Source organism: Bufo bufo, chromosome 2 (assembly GCF_905171765.1).
Source record: "Bufo bufo chromosome 2, aBufBuf1.1, whole genome shotgun sequence".
In the NCBI taxonomy this organism is placed as follows: Eukaryota; Metazoa; Chordata; class Amphibia; order Anura; family Bufonidae; genus Bufo; species Bufo bufo.
This window is the reverse complement of record NC_053390.1, coordinates 554,655,973-554,680,157: the sequence shown is the minus strand read 5'-3', so window position 1 is coordinate 554,680,157 and position 24,185 is coordinate 554,655,973. Positions and strand designations below refer to the sequence as shown.

At 44.7% G+C, this 24,185-nt stretch overlaps 1 protein-coding gene across 3 annotated transcripts in view; it reads right to left on the bottom strand.

Moving 5' to 3' along the window:
- The window catches only part of NPFFR2 (neuropeptide FF receptor 2), a 387,038-nt gene that overhangs the window by 176,274 nt on the left and 186,579 nt on the right, over window positions 1–24,185 (bottom strand). Inside the window, exon 1 of one of the 3 annotated variants that reach the window (XM_040418127.1) lies at window positions 13,917–14,048. The exons of the other annotated variants lie outside the window; for them this stretch is intronic. The gene's annotated coding sequence lies outside the window, so the exon portion shown is untranslated. Of the gene's footprint in view, window positions 1–13,916; window positions 14,049–24,185 lie in introns of those variants that run through there. 3 annotated transcript variants of the gene reach the window in all.

The window sequence follows — 24,185 nt, the reverse complement described above, 5'->3', positions numbered from 1 at the left end:
ATTACCACTTGTCAGGCTATTATTTTCACCCAATAATTGAAAGCAGGAAATTAAACTAACAGTGATTATTCTGCAATTAAAAATTATATAGATTATAGATCCTAGCCTCCAAGCTAGAACTTATTATACTTTATTAGAAAACAAAATCTCAAAGTAGATGTATATCGGAATTCAGCAGCACATATTTTAGGCAACACAATTATTTCAGATTGGATTAATTAAATCGATTAATAATTGACACAAATGCAGTTTGTCACTATATTACATTTGCTACAGTATTAAATTTAATTTATATGTAGGGGGAAAAAAATTTGAAAAAAATCTATGGGGGTCATGTACTATAAGATATATGCCTGTTTTCTGGTGTATAACTGTCACAGATTGCAGCGCAAAGGTTAGTTGCGCTGTGACCTGTGACTTTTATCTGCTCACGTCAGGTCTAAAAAAGGGGGTGTGACGTGGAAGGGGATGTGTAGGTAGGCCTGTCATTTATCATTTTGTATGCCTGTTTTAGGCATATAAAATGGTCTAAATTTAAGATGGCAAGGAAGTTGTCTTACATTTAGACCGGCGGTGGTAAAGTTATGTAAACACTGGTCTTAATAAATGACCCTCTATGTATCATCTATCTATCTATCTACCTACCTATCTCCTATCTATCTATCTATCTATCTATCTATCTATTTATCTATCTATCTCATATCTATCTATCTATCTATCTATCTATCTATCTATCTATCTATCTATCTACTATCTATCATCTATCTCATATCTATCTATCTATCTATCTATCTATCTATCTATCTATCTACTATCTATCATCTATCTCATATCTATCTATCTATCTATCTATCTATCTATCTATCTGTCTATCTATCTATCTGTCTATCATCTATCTCATATCTATCTATCTATCTCATGAGGCATAAACCACTCTACATTTTCAACTTGGTGCTGACTAGAGTTGAGCGGACACCTGGATGTTCGGGTTCGACCCCGAACCCCATTGAAGTCAATGGGGACCCGAACTTTTGAGCACTAAAATGGCTGTAAAAATGTAATGGAAAGGGCTAGAGTGCTGCAAATGTCTTTACAATGTGGTTAAGAGCATGGCAAGTGCTCTGCAAACAAATGTGAATAGGGAAATGACTTAAAATAACATAAAATACGTAAAAATAAAAAATAATAATCTTACTCTAGGAGGACCAGGTCCATATGGAGTAGGAGGTTGAGGAGGCGGTAGATGTGGCGGTGGAGGAGGAGGAGGTAGCCTACACTTCTTTTTGGTTTTAAATGTATTTGTATTTTTTTTAAATTAGGGTACACTCCAAAACATTGGGAAATACAACCTGTGATAACCCCCTCCAGTCATGCAAAACACACGTTCAGACAATACACTGGCTGCAGGGCAGGCCAGCACCTCCAAGGGGTAAAGGGCAAACTCAGGCCATGTGCCCAATTTGGAGACCCAGAAGTTGCAGGGGCTGACCCCTGTCAGTCAGTTCGTGTAGGCGTGTGCACACTTACTGCCCCACCATGTCGCACGTAGCCGTGATGTTCACGATCCAATTTGATATCTGCTCTATCAACTTTCAATGTTCTTTTATGCGCCTACCATGGTGATCACGGGTGGCGGGGAATCAGGGTTCCAGGCCAGAGAGGGAGCGTGAGAAAGAGAGACCACATCCAAAGGAGGATTCATTTTTCCAAATTTCAAATTATAGAGTTGAAATATGGGAGAAATTATTAAAACGTAAAAGTGTCAACTAGGTAGAGGAGGGGCATATTACACCCCAAAATTGGTGAATTTCACCCAAAAATGTAACTGACATCAAAAAACAAACAAAAAAAAAACTGTCCACTAGGTATAGCAGTGGTACATCACATCCAAAAATTTGTGAATTTCACCAGAAAATATAACTGACTATTTATTTATTTTTTTAACCTGTCTACTAGGTAAAGCAGTGGTACTATACACTCAAAAATTGGTGAATTTCACCCGCAAATGTTAATGACAATTATTTTTTTTTAACCGGCCTACTAGGTATAGCAGTGGTACTATACACCCAAAAATTTGTGAATTTCACCCGAAAATGTAAATGACAAAGTAGTGAAATGATATAAAATAAAACACGTACAAATAAAATAAAAAAAATTGATTTATGAGGTGGAGTTCCATATGGAGTAGGAGTTTGAGGAGGCGGTGGACGTAGCGGAGTAGGTGGAAGCGGCGGTGGAGGAGGACGAGATAGCCAACACAGGTTTTTGGTTTTTATTGTATTTTTTTAAATTAGGGTACACTCCAAAAGAGTGTGAAATATCCAAAATACAAACATGAGCAATTGCGCTGCAGTATAACAATGGCTGGTTAGTGCCAGTATACATGTTTATTCTAGACAAGGTACGGACAAGTCCTGAGGGATCCATGCCTGGTTCATTTTAATGAACGTGAGCTTGTCCACATTGGCTGTGGACAGGCGGCTGCACTTGTCTGTGATGACGCCCCCTGCCGTGCTAAACACACGTTCAGATAATACACTGGCTGCAGGGCAGGCCAGCACCTCCAAGGAGTAAAGGGCAAGCTCAGGCCATTATGCCCAATTTGGAGACCCAGAAGTTGAAGACGGCAGACCCGTCAGTCAGCTCGTGTAGGCGTGTGCACACTTACTGCCCCACCATGTCGCACGTCTCCGTGATGTTCACGATCCAATTTGATATCTGCTCTATCAGCTTTCAATGTTCTTTTATGCGCCTACCATGGTGATCACGGGTGGCGGGGAATCAGGGTTCCAGGCCAGAGAGGGAGCGTGAGAAAGAGAGACCACATCCAAGGGAGGATTCATTTTTCCAAATTTAAAATTATAGAGTTGAAATATGGGAGAAATTATTAAAACGTAAAAGTGTGAAAACTTTTCAAAGTTTAAGCATTGAATGAAAGGATGTGGCGCGCATTAATTACTGAATAATATATTAAATTTTATTCCCTGTCACCTATGCATAGCAGGTGTTTATTCACGTCTAAAATTGTATAATGTCAACCCAACAATGTAACAGAAAAATTATTGAAATTTATTAAGCTGTCAACTAGGTAGAGGAGGGGCATATTACACCCAAAAATTGGTGAATTTCACCCAAAAATGTAACTGACATTTAAAAAACAAACAAAAAACTGTCCACTAGGTATAGCAGTGGTACATCACATCCAAAAATTGGTGAATTTCACCAGAAAATGTAACTGACTATTTTTTTTTTTTTTTAACCTGTCTTCTAGGTAAAGCAGTCGTACTATACACTCAAAAATTGGTGAATTTCACCCGAAAATGTTAATGACAATTATTTTTTTTTAAACTGGCCTACTAGGTATAGCAGTGGTACTATACACCCAAAAATTTGTGAATTTCACCCGAAAATGTAAATGACAAAGTAGTGAAATGATATAAAATAAAACACGTACAAATAAAATAAAAAAATTGATTTATGAGGTGGAGTTCCATATGGAGTAGGAGTTTGATGAGGCGGTGGACGTAGCGGAGTAGGTGGAAGCGGCGGTGGAGGAGGACGAGATAGCCAACACAGGTTTTTGGTTTTTATTGTATTTTTTTAAATTAGGGTACACTCCAAAAGAGTGTGAAATATCCAAAATACAAACATGAGCAATTGCGCTGCAGTATAACAATGGCTGGTTAGTGCCGGTATACATGTTTATTCTCGACAAGGTACGGATAAGTCCTGAGGGATCCATGCCTGGTTCATTTTAATGAACGTGAGCTTGTCCACATTGGCTGTGGACAGGCGGCAGCACTTGTCTGTGATGACGCCCCCTGCCGTGCTAAACACACGTTCAGATAATACACTGGCTGCAGGGCAGGCCAGCACCTCCAAGGAGTAAAGGGCAAGCTCAGGCCATTATGCCCAATTTGGAGACCCAGAAGTTGAAGGCGGCAGACCCGTCATTCAGTACGTGTAGGCGTGTGCACACATACTGCTCCACCATGTTGGTGAAATGCTGCCTCCTGCTAAGACGTTTCATATCAGCTGGTGGTGCTGGTTGTTGTGGCGTGCTGACAAAGCTTTTCCATATTTCGGCCATGCTAACCCTGCCTTCTGAGGTGCTGGTGGTGCCCCAGCTGCGTTGGCAACCTCTTCCTCATCCTCTGCTTTCGCCTTGTGCTTCCACTGTGCCCCCGCTGTTAGGTGAGAATGCCACCAGCAGCGCATCTGCCAGCGTGCGCTTGTACTCGCGCATCTTACGATCACGGAATTAAAGATGGTACATTGTCCTTGCAACGGGGATCCAGCAGCGTGGCCACCCAGTATTCAGCACAAGTTAGAATGTGGCCAACTTGGCGGTCGTTGCCGAGACACTGCAGCATGTAATCACTCATGTGTGCCAGGCTGCCCAGAGGCAAACGAAAAGATGTCCTCTGTGGGAGGTGTATCATCTGTGTCCTCTGTATCCCCCCAGCCACACACCAGTGATGGACATGAGCTGGTCTGGGTGACACCCTGCTGTGAACATGGTTCCTCCTCCTCATCTCCTCCTCCTCATCCTCCACCTCGTCATCCTCCAGAATTGTGCCCTGGCTGGCAAATTGTGTACCTTGGGTTTGTGGGTGCAGGAAACCACCCTCCGAGCCACTTGGGAATAACTGTCCGGAAACCCTACGAAATGATCCCTCCTCCTCATCCTCCTCCTGTGCCACATCCTTTTCTATCATCGCCAAGAGCGTTTGTGGCGAAACCAACCTCGCCACTGGGTGCTGGAGAAGCCTGGTTGCCAGCCTCTTGCCCCAGGATTATGGGCTCTCTCATCAGCCCATGCTAAACTTAAACCCCATGGCGATTTGACTGTGTTTGTGGCATCTGAGCTCTGTTCGGATATTTTGAGCGCTCAGATCCAAGCCATCTGGGGATAAGTTGAATGTGGGGGTTCTGTTCAGTTTGATAAGTCTTATGTATTTTTGTGTAGTTTTGCTGTTGTTGTGAATAGAGGCATTTTCTGTACCTAGTTGGCTTACCACACCCAGTTAAGCCAATTATCTCACACAGCCTAACTCTGTAAAAACTGGTTTTGGGCAGAAAAGCCATGCTTCCTTTGGTCACAAAGGACTTTTACTAACTTTTGAACCCCTGGTCTAATTCGTGCCATTTTTGGATATGTTAAATGTCTGTATATGTTGTATGCAATAGCTGCACAGTTAAATATTCTTATGTCTTTTTATTGTCTTTTGCTACCATGTGGCTAATGAAGTTTTGCCTCTGCCCTTGGAGATAAATTGGATTACTTCCCAATTGTCTCCAGGACAGAAGACATTGTGTAAAACTGTGTATTCTCCTGCCTGTGATAATTAAATTAACCCATTGTGTAAGGTAATTGTATCACAGGCAGAGGGGAGGATTTTGTGTCGGAGTGTCTGAGTATAGTGTACGGGGATACTGGTTGTTTTACAAAACCCTTTGGGTGGTACTAATGCGTAAGAATGTGTATATAAGAACAATAAACACACAGCTCTGGCTGTCCACTGCTTTACCCTCAACACAGAGCTTGGTCTCGTTCTTGGGGGGATTTATTGTATGCTGGCAGTTCGAATGCTAGGAGTGTAAATCTTTCATATGGTTTTTCCTATTCGACTGTATGCAGCATTCATATGGTTTTCCAGTTTGGTGTTCTGTAAGTAGCTGTGCCTATAGTTCTGGAAGGGGAAGATCGCCTAAACAGTTGTAACCCCTTTTATGCCCAGGGTGCCAATACAGCGTTTTTTCAAGGAGGCGTAGAAGTGGGATAGTAACGCTGAGAACGGCGTTATCGGCACTGGCCATGTTGGTGGAATACTCGAAACAGCGCAACAAGGAACACAGGTCTCGCATGGAGGCCTAGTCATTGGTGGCGAAGTGGTGCTGTTCTGCCGAGTGACTCACCCGTGCGTGCTGCAGCTGAAACTCCACTATCGCCTGCTGCTGCTCGCACAGTCTGGCCAGCATGTGCAAGGTGGAGTTCCACATTGTGGGCACGTCGCATATGAGGCGGTGAGAGCGGAAAGGCCGAAGTTACGCTGCAGCGCTGACAGGCGAGAAGCAGCAGGGTGAGAACACCAAATAAGTGCACAGACGGCCCGCACTTTATGCAGCAGCTCTGACATATTGGTGTAAGTTTTAAGGAATCTCTGCACCACCAAATTCAGCACATGCACCAGGCAAGGGATGTGCGTCAAACCGGCTAGTCCCCGAGCTGCTACGAGATTTCGCCTATTATCGCACACCAACAGGCCGGGCTTGAGGCTGACTGGCACAAACCACTCATTGGTTTGTTGTTCAAGGCCCGTCCACAGCTCCTGCGCGGTGTGGGGTTTGTCCCCCAAACAGATAAGTTTTAAAACTGCCTGCTGTCGTTTATCCCTGGCTGTGCTGAAGTTGGTGGTGAAGGTGTTACGCTGACCGGATGAGGAGCTGGTAGAGGATGAGGAAGAAGAGTAGGAGGAGGAAGCAACGGGAGGAAAACTGAAGCGCCCTGCAATCCTCGGTGGTGGAAGGACATGCGCCAAACTGCTATCCGCCTCAGGCCCAGCCGTCACTGCATTTACCCAGTGTGCTGTTATGGAGATATAATGGCCTTGACCGTGCTTACTGGTCCACGTATCCGTAGTCAGGTGCACCTTGCCACAGATAGCGTTGCGCAGTGCACACCTGATTTTCTCCCCTACTTGGTTGTGCAGGGAAGGGATGGCTCGCCTTGAAAAGTAGTGGCGGCTGGGCACGATGTACTGTGGGACAGCCACTGCCATAAGGCCTTTAATTCTATCTGTCTCCACCAGACGGAATGACAGCATTTCAAAGGCCAGTAATTTAGAAATGCTGGCATTCAGGGCTTAGGATCGCGGGTGAGTAGGGGGGCACTTCCTCTTCCTCTCCAGCGTTTGGGAGATGGAGAGCTGAACGCTTCCGTGGGACATTGTGGAGATGCTTGGTGACCCAGGTGTTGGTGTTGCTGGCAGATCCTCTGTTTGCGGGGTGGCAAGTGGCACTGTCACTCCAGAGGTGGATGAAGAGGCCGAGACTGCAGCAGAAGAGGAAGCAGGAGGAGCCAGAGACCTTTCTTGGTTTTTGAGGTGTCTACTCCACTGCAGCTAGTGCTTTGCACTTAAATGCCTGGTCATGCAGGTTGTGCTCAGGTTGAGAACGTTTATGCCTCGCTTCAGGCTCTGAATGCACAGCGTGCAAACTACTCGTGTCTTGTCGTCAGCACATTGTCTGAAGAACTGACACGCCAGGGAACTCCTTGGAGCTGGCTTTGGTGTGCTCGGTCCCTTGCTTCGGTGGGCAGTAGCAGCGGTACTGTCTAAAGGACGGTCGCTCCGCTTTTGCAACCTGCTACCTCTTCTGCTGTGCTGGTGGCTCTGTGCGACCACCGCCTCTTCCTCCGAACTACATAGGTCATTTGTATGACCTTGATTCCATGTGGGGTCGAGGACCGCATCGTCCTCCACATCTTCTTCCACCCAGTCTTCACCCCTGCCTTCCTTGTCAGTCTGCACACTTTCGAAAGCCCCAGCATTTCGCACCTGTGTTTCGTCATCATCCGAGACATGCTGCGATGGTCCTTCCATGTACTCATCTTGAAAGATAAGTGGTTGGGCATCGCACCGGTTGCAAAATCTGTAGCAGAAATCTTGTGTTGGAGTCTGTGGATTTTATTTAAAGGTTAGCAAGGTTACTTTACAGTCTAGAAATGGAATAATGATATTCTTTCTAGCATAAAAGGAACAGACGTTTCCATTTACAATACTATATGTTAGCATGAAATAGAAAGCAGGTAATCTATAGTTTTGTCATCTAAAGTACACAGCAGGGGAATAGAAAGGGTGAAAACTCACAATAATGAAAGATAAAATCTTGGACCAAGATGCTTTAACTTACATAATACTAACTAGTTAAATTGAGATGACAAAACACACATAAAGGGGGTTTTCACAAAAACAGCCATCTTCCCCAACTGACCTATGCTGGATGAAGAGTGCACCACTCAATCTCTTCCACTTCTGGGGCAGGGCTAGGTGGATGGCCCTGGGAAACCCTGCTAACAGAGTCATCAAAAAGCAGAAGAGACTGCTGCATGACTTGGGGTTCAGACTGCTTGGCTGATTTGCAAGGGAGTGAGGTGAAAGACTGATGGACATCGGCTGCAGGTGCCAACTGTGGTCTTTCAGCAGGAGACTGGGTGGGAGACAATGTGAAGGAACTGGATCCACTGTCAGCAACCCAATCTACTTTCGCCTGTACTTGTTCAGGCCTCACCATTCGTAGAGCAGCATTAGGCCCTACCAAATACCGCTTTAGGTTTTGTCACCTACTCGCACCTGAGGAAGAGGTTTCACTTGTGCATGTAGCTGGAACAGATCGACCACGTCCTCTCCCTACAACAGGAGCTCCACCAGCAGCACCACGACCTGGGGCACGTCCCTTATTTGACGCTCTCCTCATATTTTTCGAATTTAGGATCTTGCCCTAAATGGGTGTTTAATTAATAGTAGAATAGAATGAAAGTATGCAAAGGGTGTATCTCACACGGCCTGAAGCAGACTAGGCCTCAATTAAATATTTGTCCAAAATGGCTGTATTTCAAATGCCTGAATCAAACGAATATATAGCACTATAGCGAATATATTCGTTTTGAAATTTTTTTGTATATTCGTCTTTTTTATCCCCTCCAAACAGTACAGTTAAACCCCTTTGGCATACTCCTCTCTACAAGCGTCCCCCTCACTATGGGAACGCCTGGTGGTTAGAATATACCATCGGATCTGAGTTAGATCGCTAAAAAGGCAAATCCAATGGTATATTCTAACACAAAGGCATTCCCATGGTGATGGGGACGCTTGAAGTTAGAGTATACCAACAGGCGCATACATACTGGCCCCCTGCTGCCTGGCGGCACCTGACCTCTGACAGGGCACTGTGATCCACACAATTAACCCCTCAGGTGCCGCACCTGAGGGGTTAATTGTGCGGATCACAGCACCCTGTCAGAGGCCGGGTGGCGCCGGGCAGCAGTGCACCCCCCCACTATTAAAATCATTCATGGGCAGTGCTCCCTAACCCCCCCCTCACCAGTATTACAACCATTGGTGGCAGTGCGCCCTCAATCCCCCCTCCCTCCCCAATATTAATCATTGCTGGCAGTGCGCCCTCAATCGGGGATGCTTGTGGGGAGGAGTATGCCAAAGGGGTTTAACTGTACTGTTTGGAGAAAAAAAAAAAAAAGATGAATATTCTAAAAAATGTCAAAACGAATATATTCGCTATAGTGATATATATTCATTTTTTAGAATATTCGTCTTTTTTCAACATCTAAAGTCATGATTCCTCCCTGCTTCTTGCTTGTGGGCCAATGACTCATTGACCCACAAGCATTTTAAGCAGGGAGGAATCATTTGTTCAGATGGAAAAAATTACGAATATTCTAAAAACGAATATATAGCAGTATATTCTGTAGTGCTATATATTCGTTTTTGACCAACACCTTTTTTCGCATAAAAATTCGCATTATGCGATTTTTTTATTACAGTTTTTTTTGCAATAAACTGAATATCTCGAATACGAATATTCGCGAATATTCTACCATATATTAGCGAAATATTGCGAATTCGAATATTGCCCCTGCCGCTCATCACTACTTTTGAATACAGACAATAAGTTTGTAAAGGATGGAATGCAAATCTGTATGTAAAACTGGAAAAAATAAGCGCAGACAAATATGACAAGGTGATGGTTCAACCCCACATACTGCAATATATGCTTTCATCCCATATCCAAGCAAATTGAACTGCAAACACAGACAAAATTCAAAGCTCTTGTGCCCCGATGCAAAATCTGTAGCAGAAATCTTGTGTTGGAGTCTGTGGATTTTATTTAAAGGTTAGCAAGGTTACTTTACAGTCTAGAAATGGAATAATGATATTCTTTCTAGCATAAAAGGAACAGACGTTTCCATTTACAATACTATATGTTAGCATGAAATAGAAAGCAGGTAATCTATAGTTTTCTCATCTACAGTACACAGCAGGGGAATAGAAAGGGTGAAAACTCACAATAATGAAAGGTAAAATCTTGGACCAAGATGCTTTAACTTACATAATACTAACTAGTTAAATTGAGATGACAAAACACACATAAAGGGGGTTTTCACAAAAACAGCCATCTTCCCCAACTGACCTATGCTGGATGAAGACCTTGGAACAAGGCTGAAATGTGTGGTACCATATGAATAAAGAAGAGTTCTGAACTCAAGGTTCAGAACTCCACATACAGCCATGCTCCAATTAAGACTTTTTCTATTCTATTTTGGATATCAGGATATACGTATGTCGATGCATATAGTCAAGTTTTGAGAGCTTGAAGCCATGGCGCGCCCCTGCAGAAGCTGTCTTCCAAAGACTCTTCGGTGCAACAAAATAAGGACATGAAGATAGCGCCAATAAAGTAGTGGAGAAAAATCCATGTTGTGGCAGTGCACACATATGTTTGAATCCCTTCTGTTAGCTGTAAAATAAATGTGCGTCACTATTAGGCTTATTTCACACTTCACTTATTTGGTCTGTTATTGTCAGCCCAAGACAGGTGCAGGTCAAAACCACAGAACAGGGGGGCGTGGCTTGGCCGCGAGCGCAGATGGCCACATGAACACAGAGCTCCGGCACTAAAGGAGCTTCAAAAAGCAAATTCCGGGCAATTTAGAGCTTCTACAACTATATCTCTACACTCCGGAACACATGATGACCAGGGGGAAGCGTGGACTTAAGTCCCAAAGCAAACTGGACTTTTACTTTGAGGCGGACAAGGATAGAAGAGAGGCCGCAGACACCAGAGACACGGACTCGCCCGACTATCTACAATCATCATCTCCTGTAAGTCAGGCAGACTGCAAAAACGCCATAGATGACGATACTGTAATCCACTTGTTACCTACCGGAGAGGCAGATAACCCGGAGGGTATGGAATCCCCCCCCCCCCCACGGGAGACAGCGAACAGGCCACTTGGTGGGAAAAAACCCAACGCACAGGCACTATCTTGGGCATCCCCTTTCACACGCCCTCCCAAGCAGAAGCAGCACTTACAGTCAGACGTGCGTTGCCGGGAGGTGAGCGATCATTCTATAATCGGCACACAAGGACATTTGACGCTGTCTAATTGCTTTGACTCTTTTCCCACCAAGATACTCCTGCTTTTGGTTCCTGATGGGTCCCCTTTAGACCTCACTATTGATAGGGCCCACCGAGTTGCCCATCCTAAGCATTTACCAGAAAATGTACCCCGAGACATGTTAATGAGAGTGCACTACTATCATATAAAAAAAAAAACTATGTCTGCAGCTCGCAAAATGAATGAGCTGCATCCTTACCAATAGGTGAAGATTTTCACTGACCTTTCATCCATAACCCTGAAACTAAGAAGACAACTTCTGCCAATAACTGCCACATTAAGAGAAAACAACATACCGTACTTTACCACTGAGGATTTCCTGTGAAAATTATTGTTAGCCGCAACAACAACACATTTATGATATCCTCAGTGCGAGATGAAATTCAACTTCTCTCAGGATGGAATATCGCAGTCAAGAAACCTGAAATGGCAACACCTAATCCACCTGCCAAAGTGAGGCCTGAGTGGAAGAAATCTTCATATAAAGGAGTTCTGTAAATTGGACATGACCCTGGTCAAGTTCGAATTACTTGTTTTTTCTGTTCCTAATTGGCAGTTTAACCACCCACATAAGACATGGCGTCTTCAGTACAGAAGATATTTTTGCCTAATGGAAACCACTTTACTGTTACATTTTGATTCATGTTGGTGTATGTTTTTTTTCTTTTTCTTTTAGGACTTGGTCTCACTCTTTCCTCCAGGTGCGTTCTTTGGCTCACATAATGGACCCTCTCGGCCTCTCCAGCAACCCCTCCTTCAAATGTGCATTCACAATGCGTCCTATACGGTACAGCTACTATATTTTGCAAAATGGTGATTAAACTGACCTCTTTGAACGTTAAGGGACTTAATAGCCCTTATAAGTGCTCCTTGATGTGGAAAGAGGCACTATCTTTAAAGTCAGATATATTTTGTGCACAGCAAACACATATCACCCAGAAAGAGACTCATAGGATTAAATATCCTCAGTTCACACAGATATGCCAATCTTATTATGAGAAAAAACAAAGAGGAATTCTAATGGCTATTAGGAACACTGTCACTTTCTCCCTAATCTCACTTGCAACAGATCCTAGAGGGAGATATATCATATTGGTAGGACTTATTAATAATATCAAATACACGCTGGTCACATTATATGGCCCAAATCGTAGACAAATACACTTCCTAAACCAAAACACTTAACTTCAAATGGCTATGGCAGCACCAGGAACTCTGCCAAGATCCACACACCAGCAATCCACAACTCCAACAGGAGCTATCAACCGCATAGCATAGTGGGAGAAACAACAATAGAGAAGGTTAAATGACCATAATAGTCACACCTGGGGAAAGAAGGTGTGACAAGCACCAGAAACAACACAGACATCATTTGATCCAAATAGAAAACATGTCAGATCAAACCACGTGTGGCCAGTCTCACCGATCTCCCGCCACCTGTCGCGGGAATGTCCATGACATCTACCTTCCCATGTCATCTGGGGACAGTTAAGGCCCTATTACACCTGAAGATAATCTTTCAGATTATCAGTAAGAAGCATTCGTATGAACGCTCGTTAGCGATGATCTGCCAGTGTAATACTGCCGCCGATTACCCAAAGAACTTGTTCATCAGGTAATCGGAAACTTTTAGCAGATTTAAAAATCCTCATTTGTCGGCAGAAGATCGTGCTATGTAATAACTATCTGCTGGGAAACAGTGATTCAGTATTGGGACGAGCGATGGCATAAGCGATCGCTCCTCCCCATACTGAGGAGGAGATTGCTGCATGTACAGATGTAGCCAGCATTAAAGTAAAAACTGATGCCTTATCACACTAGCTTATCTCACTAACTTACTTTAATTATGTTCAAAGCTTCTAAAGCTTAAAGGTGGTGTTGAGTTACACTGCTGGGATGGTGCACTGCCCACTGACTTTGGTGCTGGCTACATCTGTAGTAACAGTGGTCTCCTCTGCCTGCTTCATCTGCAAGTTTAATTGGACCCTTACACTGCATCTGTACACATCTAATATGAATGGCCAGCCATATTCCTTAACAAAAGTGCATCACTGGTGTACTGTAGCATTAGCCAAGATCTAACTATTGGAAAAGAATGTCTAACAAGTTAAGTTGTTTTTAATTCTAAGTATCCTGCATAGTAATCTTGCCTGGGTCTATCATTTAAGAAGGAGAGGAAGGGTTGGCAAAGCAAGCAGGAGGAGCAAGGGTGCATACAGTGGCTTGGGCCTGCCCTTGGTGCACTTAACTGCTCATTTGCATATGTATTTAGAGTACTCAGAACAAAACAACAGCTAGCTAAGGCTAATTTCACACTAGCATTAAAACTATCCAGTAGAATGTTCCGGCAGGGGAGTTTAATGCATCCAGCACAGATGGAAAATTCCGAGTACTACGAGGCGCCATTGACTATAATGGGACCTGGCATGGATCCAGCCTGTTTCTGAATGAGTGCTGGCATTTGGCTTGACAAAAAAATGGTGCTTGCACCGATTTTTGTCCTGCCTCATCCCAGCACCATCCGACTCCCAGTCAGGTTCCATTATCATCAATGGGTCTGGCAGGAAAGGCAGTATCCAGCTATGCCAGATATGATGAACGCCAGCAGGCTTTTATTCTGCAGAAATAGCCTTTCTGATAGTTTTAACACTAGTGTGAAACTAGTCTAAGTGAAAAGTGTCATTACATACAGTTGAACTAGTCCTACAAGGAATTTTACCTGGTTTAATAGTGAATTGTCTGGTGACAAATGCACTTTAAGAAGTCTTGAAGATGTTTTCCACTTAAATGGTTTCTTTAGTTCAGCTAAGCTCTACAAGGCATTGTGCCTGCTTCAAGAGTGAGTTTTGTGTTGACAAATTCCCTTTAAGTGTAGCTGAATTGATTTACTGTATAACTTCTATGCCTGGATGAATATAAATCTTCATAGATATGGTTCCCGTCATGCTTTTTTGACTATATGTGATGTATTCTTAGCAACTGCAGTTATGTGTTACACTAGAAGTTAAAGGTAAAAAATATTTTGTAAATGTTCAGAACTGCTTGGATCCCATTCTGCAGTATGCTTCATTGGTTAAAAAAAATTTCATTAGGTTATGCATATTATGAGTGAATATATGTCAAACTATTTTATGAATATCTATAGATCATAATAAGGATCCCTCCGGTTTGATCTATACAGCTTTAGAGAAGATTAGGAAACCTTGGAGGGGGGCAATCACATATCAAACATGTCTAGGGCGGAATCCCGGAAGATCTTTGAATTCGAAACAATTATCCCCGCTGGCCTGAATGTAGAACTAGAATTATTTGGATTTCTATAGGGCGGTGTCCGGCTGTTTACCAGCACCTCGACTCCCTCTCCCTGTTGGGCCCCTGTCCCCCTATCTACTAACAATCATAACTACCTTCCCAACCATTTAGCCACTATTTAAGGATTACAGAATACCAGTATTCTCTATACCATAATTGAATAACAGAACTTAAATAAGATACATTTATTGGATTCTCCTCTCACAACCTATACACTTCATCTCCTGCATACCGTAGCGACGAACATCACTCCTACTGACCTCTTTATATATATTTTGTATACCTTTATATACATCCATATAGATACCATTTTATAGCTCTATAGGGGAAACCCTGTCTTAAATGTAACTCCTATTTTTATTTTTATTCTTATTTTTATATTTATTTTTATTTCCTTATCTGTTTTTACCATATTTTTATCAAGTTGCATCTATTTGTATTATGTTGCATGTATCCTACTATGGCTGAGTACACGGCAATGTCACATATACATACAGTTACCATGGTGAATATATGTGAGTACATGTGAACTCTGTACATAATCAATTGGATCCATTCCGGATTTTACCAATCTCCAGGACACCCTAAAGATCACTCCCCTATAAATAGGATGGTGATCAGTAATACTGTCTGCCACTGATGAAGGTGCAAGTGTGCACTGAAACGAGCTTGGTCCTATTTCAGACAGTATTCCGATCCATTTATCAAATGGTCTAGTAGCCAAAGATCTCTATAAACAGAGACCGCAATCCGAAGTTACACAGAGCCGGCCGCAATAGCTGACGTTCTTGGTCAGCTGACCGCAGTGACGCAGATACTTCTCAAGTGACGTGGGACGCCATCCTCTGTATCACGTGGGACGCAACTAGAGATGCCGGAGCCAAGAGACGCCGCAACAGAGAGAGACGCCGAGGAAACAGCAGGACACGTGCGCACCAACGCCCCCCAGGACCGGACCATCGCCCCTACTGACCAAGAGATCGTCAGCATACAACGTCGATAACCGCCACTTGGGACCCACTACAAATGGGGTAAGACTGTTCCAGTCTCAATATACGCCTGACTCAACTACATTCGGACATAAAAAGGGATACTAATACCCACATTAAGATGAGCTATCTGATCTAATTTTACCCACAATTTGATTTTATTTTATTTCTAATTGAATATCCGAATATCTATGTCATCACCAATTGTGCACAAAGAACCACATGCAGTAATGTGGACATTGACGTAAATATTAGAGACATACTATACAGACTGATCACCTGTATTAGTACTTATTATTATATACCAGAACACCGTGTTGTTACTACTTTGTGGTATATTTTATTTGAGTACCGTAGACTTGAATACCATAACGTCACATTTCCAGAACCACTCGTGGTACAATCTATATTAACCATTTGTGGTATATATTTTTATTGATCTTAATAAACAACCTATTACATATAACCCGTATCTACTTATATATATACTCAGACATTTGAGTGCCCTCCACCTTATAAAATCACAATTTTTAATCTATTATTTTGGCAGTAGGTGCTACCATTTGGAGAGAGCACCTATCCGTGAATTGTTGACAGTAGAGCCTCTGTAATTTCCTATTCTATGAATATCCTGAATACCTTATCTCACTGTAATCCCAATGTGGTTACAACTTAAAGTAGAAGAATACGGACAATATAAACCATTACAAATGTCTGTCAGGTGAAATGTAAAGAGGGAACCTGTATATTGTTTTATTGGAAAAGTCTATATAACTTGTAATTTATTCATTGACACTTCTGTTCATCCTGGGCTGTGAAGTCAGGGAGGTGGTCCTATCAGTGATTGACAGCCTTCCCTCTATGCAGGGGCGTTGCTAGGTTAAAACATTCGTGATGTTTTGTCCCAGGCCCTGAATGTACTGCCTGCCAACTAGATACAACTGTATTGCCATCCTCAGGACAGCAATACAATTGAATTTAATTCACTGAAAGAGCTGAAGGACCTGTGGTGACATCACAGGTCATGTGACCAGTAAAAAGGCAGTGGTTGAAAAGAATCTGCGATGATGTCGCATCATGTGACCAGTGCAGGAGAGGATGGTGGTGAAGAGGAGAAGTCCTGGGAGAAGAAGCTGTGGTGATGTCTTCTACATGAGGAGAGGTAAGTCAAGGGAGAGGCAGAGCAATGCTGGGAGTTGTGGTTATTTAACTGGGACTGTTTGTTAGGGCTGAAGGGAGGGATGTTATTTACATGGAACTGTGTGGTGGAGGTGGCTGGGGAGGGGGTCATGTTTTTTTACATAGGACTGTATGTTGGAGGTGGCTGGGGAGGGGGTCATGTTATTTACATAGGACTGTATGGTGATGGTGGCTGTAGGAGGGAGTGATGTTTTTTACATGGGACTACATGTTGGAGGGTGCTGGAGGAGGGAGTGATGTTATTTACATGGGACTGTATGTTGATGGTGGCTATGGGAGGGAGTAATGTTATTTACATGGGACTGAATGTTGGAGGGGGCAGGGTGATGTTATTTACATGGACTTTATGTTGAAGGCGGCTGTGGGAAGAAGTGATGTTACTTACATGGGACTGTATGTCAGAGGGGTCTAGGGGAGGCAGTGATGCTATTTACATGGGACTGTATGTTGATGGCGGCTGTGGGAGGGACTGATGTTATATACATGGGACTGAATGTTAAAGGGGTCTGAGGGAGGGAGTAATGTTATTTACATGGCACTGTATGTTGAAGGTGGCTGGTGGGGGGACTGCATGGGATTGCATGTTGAAGGCGGCTGGGGAGGGGGTGATGTTATTTACATGGGACTGTATTTTGGAGGGGCAGAAGAGATGGTGTGATGTTATTTACATGGGACTGTATGGTGGACGGAGGAATATAACTACAGGGGGAACTTCAGGGTAAGCATTATAACAGTAGGGGCAGTATAAATACTGGGGCACTGTAGGGGTATTATAAATCCAGGGGACATTATAGGTGTTCTTATTACTACTGGGAGCTCTATGAGTGACTTATAGATCTGCCTTATTTCTACAAAGAGCACTATGGGGGGCATTATTACTACTGAGGGGTCTGTAGATAGCTTTATTACCACTGGAGGAACAATAGGGGGCCTTATTTCTACTGGGGCTTTGTGAGGGTATTATTTATACTGGAGGGCTCTTCTATTAATAGGGGCACTCTTGGGGAGCATTATCAAAGTTGTAGGCACTGTAGGGGGCAGTATTACTAATGGGGGAATTATTGGGGAAGATTATCATTGTTGGGGGCACTGTAGGGGGCAGTATTAATAATGAGGGCATTCTAGAAGAGAATTACTAGAAGGCAATTACTGTTGGGGGCACTGTAGGGGGGCAGCATTAATACTGAGGGCATTCTAGAAGGGCATTCTAGAAGGGAATTACTCTTGGTAGCACTATTACTATAGGGGCACCAATTTTTCTTCAGGATAGTATTTGGGGGGATTGGGGGTAAACCGAGCAGCAGGATAACATTGTGGGGACTCTAGGTTGGGAGATGATGATAGAAATGTGAGGAAGCTAACACACAAAGAATTAAATGTTACCATGTTTTTATTGATCACACCATGTAAACATTCACATGCAGGTGGAAAAAGTATGTGAACCCTTTGATTTAATAACTGGTTGAACCTCCTTTGGCAGCAATAACTTCAACCAAACGTTTCCTGTAGTTGCAGATCAGACGTGCACAATGGTCAGGAGTAATTCATGACCATTCCTCTTTACAGAACTGTTTTAGTTCAGCAATATTCTTGGGATGTCTGGTGTGAATCGTTTTCTTGAGGTTATGCCACAGCATCTCAATCGGGTTGAGGTCAGGACTCTTACTGGGCCACTCCAGAAGGCATATTTTCTTCTGTTTAAGCCATTCTGTTGTTGATTTACTTCTATGCTTTGGGTCATTGTCCTGTTGCAACACCCATCTTCTATTGAGCTTCAGCTGGTGGACAGATGGCCTTAAGTTCTCCTGCAAAATGTCTTGATAAACTTGGGAATTCATTTTTCCTTCGATGATCGCAATCCATCCAGGCCCTGATTCAGCAAAGCAGCCTCAAACCATAATGCCCCCACCACCATACTTCACAGTTGGGATGAGGTTTTGATGTTGGTGTGCTGTGCCTCTTTTTCTCCACACATAGTGTTGTGTGTTTCTTCCAAGCAACTCAACTTTGGTTTCATCTGTCCACAGAATATTTTGCCAGTACTGCTGTGCAACATCCAGGTGTTTTTTTTGGACAGCAGTGGCTTCCTCTGTGGTATCCTCCCATAAAATCCATTCTTGTTTAGTGTTTTACGTATCGTAGATTTGCTAACAGGGATGTTAACATATGCCAGAGACTTTTGTAAGTCTTTATCTGACACTCTAGGATTCTTCTTCACCTCATTGAGCAGTCTGCGCTGTGCTCTTGCAGTCATCTTTACAGGAGGGCCACTCCTAGGGAGAGTAGCAGCAGTGCTGAACTCTCTCCATTTATAGACAATTTGTCTTACCGTGGATTGATGAACAACAAGGCTTTTGGAGATACTTTTATAACCATTTCCAGCTTTATGCAAGTTAACAATTCTTAATCGTAGGTCCTCTGAGAGCTCTTTTATGCGAGGCATCATTTACATCAGGCAATGCTTCTTGTGAAAAGCAAACCCAGAACGGGTGTGTGTTTTTTTAGGGTAGGGCAGCTGTAACCAACACCTCCAATCTCATCTCATTGATTGGACTCCATTTGGCTGAAACCTCACTCCAATTAGCTCTTGGAGATGTCATTAGTCTAGGGGTTCACATACTTTTTCCACCTGCACTGTTAATGCAACCCGATTGAGATGCTGTGGCATGACCTCAAGAAAGCGATTCACACCAGACATCCCAAGAATATTGCTGAACTGAAACAGTTCTGTAAAGAGGAATGGTCATGAATTACTCCTGACCGTTGTGCACGTCTGATCTGCAATTACAGGAAACGTTTGGTTGAAGTTATTGCTGCCAAAGGAGGTTCAACCAATTATTAAATTCAAGGGTTCACATACTTTTTCCACCTGCACTGTGAATGTTTACATGGTGTGTTCAATAAAAACATGGTAACATTTAATTCTTTGTGTGTTATTAGTTTAAGCAGACTGTGATTGTCTATTGTTGTGACTTAGATGAAGATCAGATCACATTTTATGACCAATTTGTGCAGAAATCCATATCATTCCAAAGGGTTCACATACTTGTTCTTACAACTTTATTCTATGTCTGCTGTATTCAACAACTGTGCTTGCTTTATCCAGTTTTTGGCTAGGGCTACTACTGCTATATACTGTCTGGACAATGTTTTGGCAGCGTTGGCCCCTCGAACTAACGTCAGTCAAAATGGCTCGCGGTGCCATACCCTGTCCTCTCTGTGCACACTCCGACCCTGTGCTGTATTGTGCAGACTCTATGTCTAGAGTGCTGCTTCTCAATTTTGTAATTAATGTAAATCAAGTTGGCTGTGTGTGATTTGCTTTTTCCAGCATAAATGCTAGGCTCTTGCAAAAACCTTATGCTTTTTTTCATGCATTTTTATTTTGCTACATCCAAAACGCAGCACCACCATGATGTGTGGCAGCACCCTTGTACTTGAATTGGGTACTGTTATCAACTTGCTTAGCCTGATGTTTGCTGAGAATCGCTTATGATGGATATGTCTTTAAATACCTTTAGTTTCTCTGCCTCTTTGTTTCTAGTGATGAGCGGCATAGGCAATATTCGAATTTGCAATATTTTGCAAATTTGTGGCCGAATATTCGCCATAAATTAGCTAATTCGAGAATTTGTGATCTCCAGTAGGGATGAGCGAACCCGAACTGTATTTTCGTAAAAGTTCGGGTTCGGTGTTCGGCGCTTTCTTGGCGCTTTTTGAAAGGCTGCAAAGCAGCCAATCAACAAGCGTCATACTACTTGCCCCAAGAGGCCATCACAGCCTTGCCTACTATTGGCATGGCTGTGATTGGCCAGTGCAGCATGTGACCCAGCCTCTATATAAGCTTGGGTCACGTTGCGCTGCACGTCACTCTGCTGATTCAAGCATAGGGAGAGGTTGCAGCTGCGACGTTAGGGCGAGATTAGGCAGTGATTAACTCCTCCAAAAGACTTCATTCTGTGATCGATCTGCAGCTGTGGATCATTGAAGTGCTAGTATTGACTTGCTCACTTTTTTGAGGTTGCCCAGAGCGTTTTTAGATCACTTTTTTTCTGGGGTGATCGGCGGGCATTTTGTGACTTGTGGTGCGCCAGCACAAGCTATCACCAAGTGTATTTAGCCATCAATAGTGTGGTTATTTTGTGCTATATCCTACATCAGCTGCAGGCTGAGCCTGTGTCACCGAAGTGCATTTAACCATCAACAGTCTGGTTATTTTTTGGCCATATACTACATCAGCTGCAGGCTGAGCCTGTCACCGAAGTGCATTTAACCATCAACAGTCTGATTATTTTTTGGCCATATACTACATCTGGTGCAGGCTGAGCCTGTGTCACCCAAGTGCATTTAACCATCAATAGTGTGGTTATTTTTTGGCCATATACTACATCAGGGGCAAGTTGAGCCTGTCACCCAGCGCCTAAAAAAATAGACCTGACATTTCTATTCAAGCAAATCTGTACTGTTTTAGCTGGTCAAGTTATTTGTAGCGACCGTAAAAGCACACTTTTTTTTCTGGGTTGAAAAACTATTCCCAAATTTGCCATTCTCAAAATTGTGGTGAACGGGAACAATGAGGAAAACATCTAATAAGGGACGCGGACGTGGACATGGTCGTGGTGGTGTTAGTGGACCCTCTGGTGCTGGGAGAGGACGTGGCCGTTCTGCCACAGCCACACGTCCTAGTGTACCAACTACCTCAGGTCCCAGTAGCCGCCAGAATTTACAGGGATATTTGGTGGGGCCCAATGCCGTTCTAAGGATGGTAAGGCCTGAGCAGGTACAGGCATTAGTCAATTGGGTGGCCGACAGTGCATCCAGCACGTTCACATTATCTCCCACCCAGTCTTCTGCAGAAAGCGCACAGATGGCGCATGAAAACCAAGCCCATCAGTCTGTCACATCACCCCCATGCATATTAGGGAAACTGTCTGAGCCTCAAGTTATGCAGCAGTCTCATATGCTGTTTGAAGACTCTGCTGCCAGGGTTTCCCAAGGGCATCCACCTAGCTCTTCACCAGGGGTGGAAGAGATAGAATGCACTAACGCACAACCACTTATGTTTCCTGATGATGAGGACATGGGAATACCACCTCAGCGCGTCTCTGATGATGACGAAACACAGGTGCCAACTGCTGCGTCTTTCTGCAGTGTGCAGACTGAACAGGAGGTCAGGGGTCAAGACTGGATGGAAGACTATGCAGGGGACGATGAGGTCCTAGACCCCACATGGAATGAAGGTCATGCCACTGACTTTCACAGTTCGGAGGAAGAGGCAGTGGTGAGACCGAGCCAACAGCGTAGCAAAAGAGGGAGCAGTGGGCAAAATCAGAACACCCGCCGCCAAGAGACTCCGCCTGCTACTGACCGCCGCCATCTTGGACCGAGCACCCCAAAGGCAGCTTCAAGGAGTTCCCTGGCATGGCACTTCTTCAAACAATGTGCTGACGACAAGACCCGAGTGGTTTGCACGCTGTGCCATCAGAGCCTGAAGCGAGGCATTAACGTTCTGAACCTTAGCACAACCTGCATGACCAGGCACCTGCATGCAAAGCATGAACTGCAGTGGAGTAAACACCTTAAAAACAAGGAAATCACTCAGGCTCCCCTTGCTGCCTCTTCTGCTGCTGCCGCCTCGGCCTCTTCTGCTGCTGCCGCCGCCTCGGCCTCTTCTGCTGCCGCCGCCTCGGCCTCTTCCTCTGCCTCTGGAGGAACGTTGGCACCTGCCGCCCAGCAAACATGGGATGTACCACCAACACCACCACCTGCGTCACCAAGCATCTCAACCATGTCACACGGCAGCGTTCAGCTCTCCATCTCACAAACAATTGAGAGATTGCGTAAATTCCCACCTAGCCACCCTCGATCCCTGGCCCTCAATGCCAGCATTTCTAAACTACTGGCCTATGAAATGCTGTCATTTAGGCTGGTGGACACACACAGCTTCAAACAGCTCATGTCACTTGCTGTCCCACAGTATGTTGTTCCCAGCCGCCACTACTTCTCCAAGAGAGCCGTGCCTTCCCTGCACAAACAAGTGTCCGATAAAATCAAGTGTGCACTGCGCAACGCCATCTGTGGCAAGGTCCACCTAACCACAGATATGTGGACCAGTAAGCACGGCCAGGGACGCTATATCTCCCTAACTGCACACTGGGTAAATGTAGTGGCGGCTGGGCCCCAGGCGGAGAGCTGTTTGGCGCACGTCCTTCCGCCGCCAAGGATCGCAGGGCATCATTCTTTGCCTCCTGTCTCCTCCTACTCAGCTTCCTCCTCCTCTTCTTCCACCTGCTCATCCAGTCAGCCACACACCTTCACCACCAACTTCAGCACAGCACGGGGTAAACGTCAGCAGGCCATTCTGAAACTCATATGTTTGGGGGACAGGCCCCACACCGCACAGGAGTTGTGGCGGGGTTTAGAACAACAGACCGACGAGTGGTTGCTGCCGGTGAGCCTCAAGCCCGGCCTGGTGGTGTGCGATAATGGGCGAAATCTCGTTGCAGCTCTGGGACTAGCCGATTTGACGCACATCCATTGCCTGGCGCATGTGCTGAATTTGGTGGTGCAGAAGTTCATTCGCAACTACCCCGACATGTCAGAGCTGCTGCATAAAGTGCGGGCCGTCTGTTCGCGCTTCCGGCGTTCACACCCTGCCGCTACTCTCCTGTCTGCGCTACAGCATAACTTCCGCCTTCCCGCTCACCGCCTCATATGCGACGTTTCAGCTGCAGCACGCCCGGGTCAGTCGCACTGTGGATCAGACACACTTCACCACCAATGACTGGGCCTCCATGCGAGACCTGTGTGCCCTGTTGCGCTGTTTCGAGTACTCCACCAACATGGCCAGTGGCGATGACGCCGTTATCAGCGTTACAATACCACTTCTATGTCTCCTTGAAAAAACACTTAGGGCGATGATGGAAGAGGAGGTGGCCCAGGAGGAAGAGGAGGAAGAGGGGTCATTTTTAGCACTTTCAGGCCAGTCTCTTCGAAGTGACTCAGAGGGAGGTTTTTTTCAACACCAGAGGCCAGGTACAAATGTGGCCAGACAGGGCCCACTACTGGAGGACGAGGAGGACGAGGATGAGGAGGAGGTGGAGGAGGATGAGGATGAAGCATGTTCACAGCGGGGTGGCACCCAACGCAGCTCGGGCCCATCACTGGTGCGTGGCTGGGGGAAATGCAGGACGATGACGATACGCCTCCCACAGAGGACAGCTTGTCCTTACCTCTGGGCAGCCTGGCACACATGAGCGACTACATGCTGCAGTGCCTGCGCAACGACAGCAGAGTTGCCCACATTTTAACGTGTGCGGACTACTGGGTTGCCACCCTGCTGGATCCCCGGTACAAAGACAATGTGCCCACCTTACTTCCTACACTGGAGCGTGATAGGAAGATGCGCGAGTACAAGCGCACGTTGGTAGACACGCTACTGAGAGCATTCCCAAATGTCACAGGGGAACAAGTGGAAGCCAAAGGCG